The 8,729-nt window shown below is 58.5% G+C and overlaps 1 long non-coding RNA gene across 1 annotated transcript; it reads left to right on the forward strand.

Moving 5' to 3' along the window:
• The first annotated feature begins 2,367 nt into the window (after positions 1–2,367).
• On the forward strand, positions 2,368–5,843 carry LOC127484867 (uncharacterized). The gene is made up of 3 exons (XR_007912052.2): positions 2,368–2,599; positions 4,920–5,042; positions 5,653–5,843. It is a non-coding gene; the product is annotated as an uncharacterized lncRNA (long non-coding RNA).
• Positions 5,844–8,729: the final 2,886 nt, after the last annotated feature.

Consider the following 8,729-nt stretch of genomic DNA (forward strand, 5'->3'; position numbering starts at 1 on the left):
CAAGCCGGCTTCCTACTTTCCCAGGTCAAGGCCTCCCTCTCCGCTGGTTCCAGAGCAGAGAAGATATTGCCAAATGGGCTCCAAGCTTTCATCCCAGCCAGGACACGCCCTGCTTCTCACCAAGAACAGCACGCTGTGACCCTGACCGGTACCTCTGCTCAAAGACCTGCCAGCAGGCCAAAGGCTCTCCAGGGAGGACTTCCTGGACCCTGGCTCTGGGCCTCTCCTGAGGATGCCCTGTGCCCCGCCCTGCATGGAGCCCAGCTTCTGCCCTAGTGGGTGAAGGGGGGCTTCCCTCCAGGACCCAGAGCCCAGGCCCTTTCCTGGCAGCTTGGCTGCAACCCTGTACTGTGAAATGATGAGTCCCATTTGGTGCCCGGAGAGAAGAGGGGACCAAGCCAGTGTGCTCCACACACACGCAGAGCGCTGTGCCTTGGAGTCATGATCCTAAGCCCTGATGACAAAGGCAGAGGCAGAGGTCTGAGAATGGTCTAAGCTACTGTAGAGTGTTACCAGAAGCCCAGTTTGCATCCAGAAGCACCAGGTATTTGTGTAACGAGCACATTGCCTTGGGGAAGCAGAGCGGCTCAGGGCAGCGCTCCCTCGGTCTCGCTGGGTGCTCCTTTGGTCTAGCTCAGTGCTCCCTTGGGACAGGAAGCTGGCAGACAAGAAGCTGCCAGCCAGCTCTCTGCCCTGTGGGGCGTGCCCCTCCTGACTGCTCCACTGCCCCCAGGGAGCTCGGATAGACAGATATTACAGTGAGCCCAGGGAAGGGGGCGCTGCAGCACAGCTGGCCAGCCAACAAGACTGAGGGTGGGCAGAGTGTGTGCTCTGGTTGATGGGGGGGGGGGGGTTGGATCGAGGTGGGCTGACTCCCCTAAGGCTACAAGGAGTTTCCAGGGTCTAGGGAACTGCTGCTCCCCCCCCCCCCCCCGCCGCCACACCCTCCAGCCTTACCTTGCACCCACCAGGAAACCCTCACTTTGGAAGAGGCACCCCAGTCTCCAGAGGCTGGATGGTAACAGAAAAGAAGGCAAGAGATGCACAGCAGGTGATGGAGGATCCAAAATCCTCACTGAGGAGTCAGAAACCTGCTACAGGGGCTGGCGTTGTGGTGTAGCAGCTTAAGCCGCGACCTGTGACACCAGCATCCCTCAGGAGCACTGGTGGGAGTGCCGGCTGCTCTACTTCTGGTCCAACTCCCTGATAATGCACCAGGGTAAGTAGTGGAAGATGGCCCAAGAACGTGGGCCCCTGCATCCACGAGGGAGACCTGGATGGAATTCCAGGTTCCTGGCTTCTGCCTGGCCCAGCCACGGCCTTGCAATCTGGGGAGTGGACCTGCAGATGGAAAAATCTGTCTCTCCCTCTCTCTGCATCGGATGAATGAGTAAGTAGGTAAATCTGGCGGGAGAATCCCTCGACGCCCCTTCCAGCTCTGAGCATCTAGGACTCTCAGACCAAGGGCTGTGCTTCCCTCCTGACGGTCATGTCCCCGGCAGCAATCACATAGCAGACACTTAAACAGTGCACCGGATGCCTGCATGAAACAGATCCTCGGTCAGCCCAGCAGCCACTGGAAGCCAGGAGGAACGTCTTCCCCTGGACATGCACTCTCCGAAGACCACACAAGGTGCAGGTCTGGCAGGAGCCTGGGCAGGCCTGAAGGCTGGCTGCAGGGGCCTCCCCAGGCCCCACGCGTCCAGCCTGGCTGCCTGCCGCTCTCACCCTCGGGCGCCTTCTCCGCCAGCCACCACTTGTAAGAGCAAGACCCAGGCTGCTCACCCAAACTCTGCGTGAAACCCAGGGAGACAAAAAGGGGCAGCCCCGCTGGGGAGAGAAGGGGATGGCGACCCAGGAGCCATGCAAAGAAGATGGGATTGGATCGATCGCCAAAACGGATGAACCCAAGAGATGCAAGAGCTTCCTGAAGCCCCGGGTGCTGGAAGCCCTGCCCCTCCTCGGCGGCCCCCTCCTGCTGCCCACCGCCCCGCCGCCCCTCACGCCCCCTTGCATTGCTCCGTGTCCACACTCACACCACCACGCTCCACCCAAGTGTCCAGCCTTCCGAGTAACAAAGGAAAACTCGCCCCGATACTGAGTGCGAGCAGCCCTTTCCCCCTCGGCAAACCCCAGCCCCAGGCTCAAAGCTGCGACGAGACGAAAGCGCGGGCAGCCGCCGGGACCACCCCGCCGCCAGGACCTGCCTCCCCTTCGATGCCCCTCTCTCTTCCGACGCCCACCTCCTTGTTTACGTCTCCCAGGCCCCAGTGGGGACGTGGCGGGGGCCGCACCCACCCACTGAAACAAACAAACCAACGCGCCCTCCCGGCCCCACCCCGCTACCTCTCCGCTCCCAACACGGAGCCAGCTTTGCCCACCTCCCAGCTGCTCACCTGCACGGCCCCGGAAGAACATCAAGCAAACTGGGGGGAGAGGCAGCTTAGGCTGCCCCTGGGGGACCCTGCCATGAGGCCCCAGGGGATGTGAGGAGATCGGAGCACTGTTTGCCTGAATCCCGACAGACGAACCCTGCTGTCTAGAAGCCATCAGAGGAAGAGAGTGCCAGGGCAGAGCTGCGTAGCCATGTGGAAGCAGGGTGAGAGAGGGCGGGGGTCCCTGAGCCGTGGAGGACTGCAGAGCTGTAGGAAGTGCCTCAAAGCTTGCCCGAAGATTGGAGTGTGCTAAGTCACAACGGTGCAGCTAAACCCCCTCTGGGTAGCACTTGCCCCCAGTTCCCTTGCACTGTGGCAAAAATAGCCCTTCCGTGAGTCAGGGCCCCGGGCACACAGCCCCGGGAGAGAGAGTGGGAGTCTCCTACGGGCCCCTGCTCCTCCTAGGCAGACAAGGAAACCTATGAGGTGCGCTTTGTCCTGGGGTGCAGGCTGCGGAGAGGGAGCAGAGCCTGCCCCCGGCTGCTCCTGTCTGTCCATCACGCTTGCTTCGCTGTGTGCGAGTTTGAGGCCTGCAGTCCTGGACAGAGAGAGCAGTTTCCCACCCCACCCCCAGGCTTGGAGAAGTCGGCTCTCTTCCGAACTGCTCCTCACTCCTGGATCCCTTGCTCCCTCCCTAGCCTTTCTTTCTTAAACTCTCTCCCACCCGCTCAGGCCTGCTGAGTCCTCTCCCCAGGAGACCCAGACAGACAGGTCTCCTGGGCCTGCTACACAGGGCTCCCCTCCCCTGTCTTCCTGGAATGCACAGGACAATGCCCCCCCCCCCCCCCGCCAGTCACTCACCCAGAAGAACTCGCCATTCTCCCGCCTCGGGCCTCGTGTCGCTGCCTGTTCTTTCCGAGCCCACTGTGCCTGTTCCAGGGCAGGCCTCCATGGCACCAGCCCCCAGCCCCGACAGGTGACTGCCTCAGTCTCCCCACCACCATCTCTATCAGTGCTTGTTTGGTAGGGCCCTTCTCTGCAACACCAGCTTGATCCAACCCTTCCACGGCTCCCTGTTTTCTACAAATTAAAGTCCAAATCACACCTGCATGTCTTTCCAAATGCCGAGTCCCCTGATCCATTCTAGGCCTTGCTCCCTGACCCCTCCCCCATCCAAACCTTGTAAAGGCCACGCCCACACAGCACCTGCTTTCCTCCCATCAGCCTGTGCTGCTACAGTGGTCTCTGCCTAAAGCTTGCTCTCTCTCCTCCCTCTTCTTACGAGGATCCTTCCCGGCCTGCAAAGCCCCATTCAGACCTGACCCTGCCCAGATCAATGCTGTTTTCTCCATGTTGTCATTGGTGGCACCAGCCTCTGCAGCCACCACTGTGCAGACGCGGTCTGACCTGTGCCGTGTTGAAGGGTCTACCTGCTGCCCTGACCAAATGCAAACAGCGCTGTTAGACCTGGCCTCACACTGTACCTGCCCCTCCCCCAGCATCCTGTGCAATGACCCACGTCTCCCTTGTTAAATTGAATGACTTGTAGTTTCAAAGAGGCCCTGCACGATCTTGCCCCGGCCAAGCTGTCAGCGTTCCAGCCAGCAACCTTACCGCTTAACCCACAGTCTTCAAAGGGGCTTCAGGACCGGCTCCACGAGCATGGGTCCCCTGAGCCTCCACCGCACCTGTCTTCCCAAGCTGAAGGACGCAGTAGTCGGTGCAGGCAGAGGAGAGAGGAGGGTGAGCCTCACGGGCTGTGATCATCCTAAGTGCAGCCCTCTGTGGGTGAGGCGTCCTGGGGACCCCCAGGCCAAAGGAGCAGGTAGCCCCGACAGTGACGCTTCAGCATGGACAGCAATGCCTCGTGACCATGTGTGGCTGCTGGGACTGGGTGCCAATCACTGCTGCTTCCCTAGCCAGATCCTTTCTCTTCTTTCTCCCTCTCACCAGAACTTTCTCTAACTGAGCAGTGGTGTGCTCAGGTTAAATGACTCATTTTTATGAATTTTTCATGATTTTTTTAAATTTTGACACCCTTTTATGAGTTACACAGATTTATTTTTAAAAAGATCTTATTCATGTATTTGAGAGGCAGAGTTACAGACAGAGAGAAGGAGAGACAGAGAGAAAGGTCTTCCATGTGCTGGTTCACTCCCCAAATGGCCACAGCAGCCAGAGCTGGGCCAATCCAAAGCCAGGAGCCAGTTTCTTCCAGGTCTCCCATGCAGGTGCAGGAGCCCAAGCACTTGGGCCATCTTCCACTGCTTTCCCAGGCCATAGCAGAGAGCTGGATTGGAAAAGGAGCAGCTGGGATACGAACCAGTGCCCACATGGGATGCTGGCGGTGCAGGCAGAGGCTTAGCCTACTACACACCACAGCGCTGGCCCATTTTTCTGACTTCTGTGCAACTGTGGGTGTCCCTATCACTCCCTTCTAGCCAAGGAGCCAGGAATAAGAATTCCAAAAATGACACAGTGATGTGTGTCCCCTGCCCTTTGATCCTTTCTCTCCTACTTCTTCCCCTCCTCCTGTTTCATCAGAAATGTGGATGTGATGCCCGGAGGTGAAGCAGCCATTTTTGCAACCATGAAGAAAAGAAGTCACTGATAAGGATGGCAGGGCAAGGAGCTGCAAAGAGCACTCTGGAGTTCCAGCTGTGTCAGGTAATTCAGCTCCTTCACACGAAGCCGCAGTAGTAGCTGGTTTTCCTCTCCATGCGGCCAACACAATCCTAACTGACATGAAGGGGGTGGGACAGCGCATGTTCGAGTGTGCATGTGCACATGTGTGCGTGTGTGCCTGCGTGTGCTGGGGGCAGCCTTTTGTCCCGAGGAAGCAGAAATTCAGCACAGGTCCTCCCCAGGAGACCTCCACCTGCCTGCCTCTCTCAGCCCCGTTCGTGCCCACCGGACCAGAGCCGGGACACCAGCACCATGCACACCAGCAAGGGAGTGGGCCCTGCACCGCGCCTGTCCTCAGTGCCATCTTGATGTCGGGGAAGGGGAGGAAGCAAAGGCAGTGGGAGTGGAGGCGGGGGGTTGGGGGCGATGGGGTGGGGGCGGAAATAAAATCACACACACACACACACACACACCAGAAGATTCTAAGCCAAGTAGGGAAAAAGCACCACCCAAGGCCTGGGTGGGGTTTTGTTTCTCAGTGAAAAATCCACCCGTTTCACTATTGCCTCATTAACTTGAACTTGTCTCCTAAGTGTGAGCTGGCACCTCGAGGTTCCCGTCTCTGATTGTGAGCATTGATTGTCCACGCCAGAGCCCGTGACCGCCCCTGCACCCTGCCCTTCCATGGGGCAAAGACCCGTCCACTCGCCACTTCCCAGTGAGTGCAGATGGGAGGCACGCGGACATTTGGAGAGGATGACGTTGGAAATTCAAGACACAACGGCTCCCAAGACGAGACCGGAATAGCTCAGTGTTTCTGCTCTCCCAGGCCTGGAGCCTGACAGCCCGTTAGCGTAAGCAGGCGCCTGCCCTCCCCGCCCCTCCCTGGGTGTCTGGAGCCAGCGCTCATGGGGAGAGGCACCTGTTTATCATCATCCACTTTCTTCCAGGCCACTGGAGGCAGGTGCAGAGGTCTGGAGCCCGGAGGAAGTGTGGGGTCCCAGCAGGCACCCCCATCCAGCGTGCGGCACAGCTCTGCAGGAAGCAGTGACCCAACAGGCCGTCACGTTTGCTGGGCAGGGAAGGCTGATGGGGTCTTCTTGCTCTCCCACTCCCTCCCCAAGCCTGCCTGGAGTTTAGAAAAAAAAAAAAAACAGTGAAGGTGATTGGCAGCTGGAGGCCAGTTGAACTTCTGTATCAGGAAGCCACATGAACCCTTCAGACTAAGTGAGCAAAGAGAGGACCCTCGCTGTGGGGCAAACAGTCTCAATAAGACAAACCTACATTTCTCCCAAGGGTGCCCGGGCTGTGTGCTGGCCTGCCTGGGGGAAGGGGTCACCTCTACCGACACTGGACATCTGAGAGCGTGGGTCAGCAGACCACTGTGGCCAGAGGCGCTCCTGCCCTGTCTGCTTCCAACTCTGGGCCCCTGACATGCCCCCTGACATGCTCCCAGGCAGTCGCCTCTCGGGTGATGCCATGGGCGGAACTGCTTCTGTGGCCAGAGGCGTGTTTGATGCCCGCCATCTCTGTGGCTGTGCGGTTTTCAGGCCTCCGAGTGGCCTTTGATCCGGCTGGCTGCAGGTGAGAGGCACGAAGCCCTCTCCCTGCTGGCTGTTCGCTGTGGCGTGAGCCCTCTACAGAGCCCTCGGCTCCTGGCTGCTCCCCAGCACCTGTGACAGAGAGAATCCGCGTCGCCTTCCTCCACGTAGCTGGGCACTAGCTCAGACCAGGAGGCGGGAGCCATGACTCAGCCCTGGGACTGCTTCAGTTGCTTTCTCTGCTCTCAGAGGGGAGGAACTTGAGGACAGGAAGGGTGCCTGGTTTGTGTTTTTAGCCTTCTCCCCTGTGCCTATGTAATTGGTGTACAAGGAATAGTTGCTGAGTGCAAAGGGTGGGAATGATATGGACCGAGAAAATCAAGGTGCACACATCATGAGTTCCACTCTCTGAAGTGCTGGTGCTGCACCTTGTGTGGCAGGTGGGAGACTTGGGGCGGGAAGGTGTGGGAGGGGCGAGCTGGGAGGCAGGCGCCTGGGGACATGGCCCAAAGGTCTGGAGTGCGGGAGACTCCATCTTTAAGGTTGGCGCAAGTTGATGTCCAGAGACCTCCCTCCCCCTCCACTGGGCTCCTCTGCAGTGGAACTTTGCCCCGTGGGGTCTCTTCCTTCAGTCTGGGTGGGCTCATTTCGAGCAAGGAAAAGAGGCAGGAGCATCATTATATAACCTTCTAGACGGGGCTGAAGGAGCCTTCAACTTGTGCCTCTCCTGTTCAGAACACAGCCTCATGGACGCCAAGCTGCCTCCCTCAGACTGCCCTACTGGGGAGGGTCCCGAAGTCATCGTGGCTGTGCCCAGCCCAGCCCAGCTCCCAGCTGAAGGCAGCCCCTCAGCTGACCTTGGCTGGGAACCACCTGGAAGGATCTTGTGCAAATTCCTCTCCTGCAGATCAGGAGCAAATAAAATGGCTCTTTTTCTCTCTCTTTTTTCATTTATTTTTATTTATTTGAAAGGTAGAGCTACACAGAGAGAGAGAAATCTTCCTCCCCAAATGGCTGCAATGGCTGAGGCTTGGCCAGACTGAAGCCAAGAGCCGCTGCTTTCCCAGGTGCATTAACAGGGAGCTGGATTAGAAGTGTAGCAGCCAGGGCTCAAACTGGTGCCCATTTGGGATGCCAGCGTCATGGGCGGTGGCTTAACCCATTTAGCCACAACGCCAGCCCCGTCTGGTTTCCAATGTGAAGTCAGGCCTTTTATCTTGCAGCAGTAGGTAACTGAAAGATGACAAACCCCCAGCCCCTGCCCGGAATCAGATTCTCCAGGGTTGGGGCTGGGCCTCTGTGTTTTTACAGGGTCTCCCTGGGACCACTTGTTGAGTCTGCATTGCCTCTCCCACAGGCGGCTTCCTGTGTGACTCACACACAACACAGCACACATGAAGTGAGCCTGAGCTGCAGCAGCCAGGGACGCAGGCAGGGAGAGAGATGAGGCAGAAATAACCCAGACGCGTGCATCACGAGTCCCCTCTGCGTGCCCATGCTGCACCTCGCGTGGCAGGAAGGAGAAAGGGGGAGACAGGAGGCAGGCTCCCTGGAGCACGGCTCACAGCCCTGGTGCCCAGCGGCCTCCTCTGGGCAGCGTCTCCAAAACCGTGGCAAGCTGGATCCCCAGGGACGGCCTCAGTGGTCTCGCCTGTGCCTTGTGCTCTTCTGGAGTGGAACTTTGCAGGAGGGGTCTGGTCCAGAAAGGCAGCCTTGGAATGAGCAGGGCATAAGAGACCTCTGTACCCAGAGCCCGAACCAGGCAGATTCAGGAGAGTCGGGGGAAACTGAGCCATGGAGTCTTTGAGCCGGATGTGATCTTAAAGAGTATTTTACAAGTTGGGAGCCCAAGGCCCAGAGAGGGAAATGGTCTTGTTCAGAGACACACAGCTTGTGGCCAAGTTGTGTCAGGCGGGACATGAAGCAAGCTATTTTCAGGTCCCAGCTGCCCTATGCTGAGCGTGAACAAGAGAACTTGTGGCAGGAGAGGCCAAGGTCGGCCGGGTGGGACGTCCTCTTCCTGTGGTCACAGTGGGCTAAATGAGCAGGCTGCGGAATTGATTTCTTTGGGGAACAGTTTGTGCTCGGCAGAGGGATCCATAGTGCTGTCTGCAGATGCGTGCCCCAGAGCGAGGCGGGGGAGGCTGGGAGGGAGCAGCAGCGGCACTGGCGTCCAGGATTTGCCACT

Source organism: Oryctolagus cuniculus, chromosome 1, assembly GCF_964237555.1.
Source record: "Oryctolagus cuniculus chromosome 1, mOryCun1.1, whole genome shotgun sequence".
In the NCBI taxonomy this organism is placed as follows: domain Eukaryota; kingdom Metazoa; phylum Chordata; class Mammalia; order Lagomorpha; family Leporidae; genus Oryctolagus; species Oryctolagus cuniculus.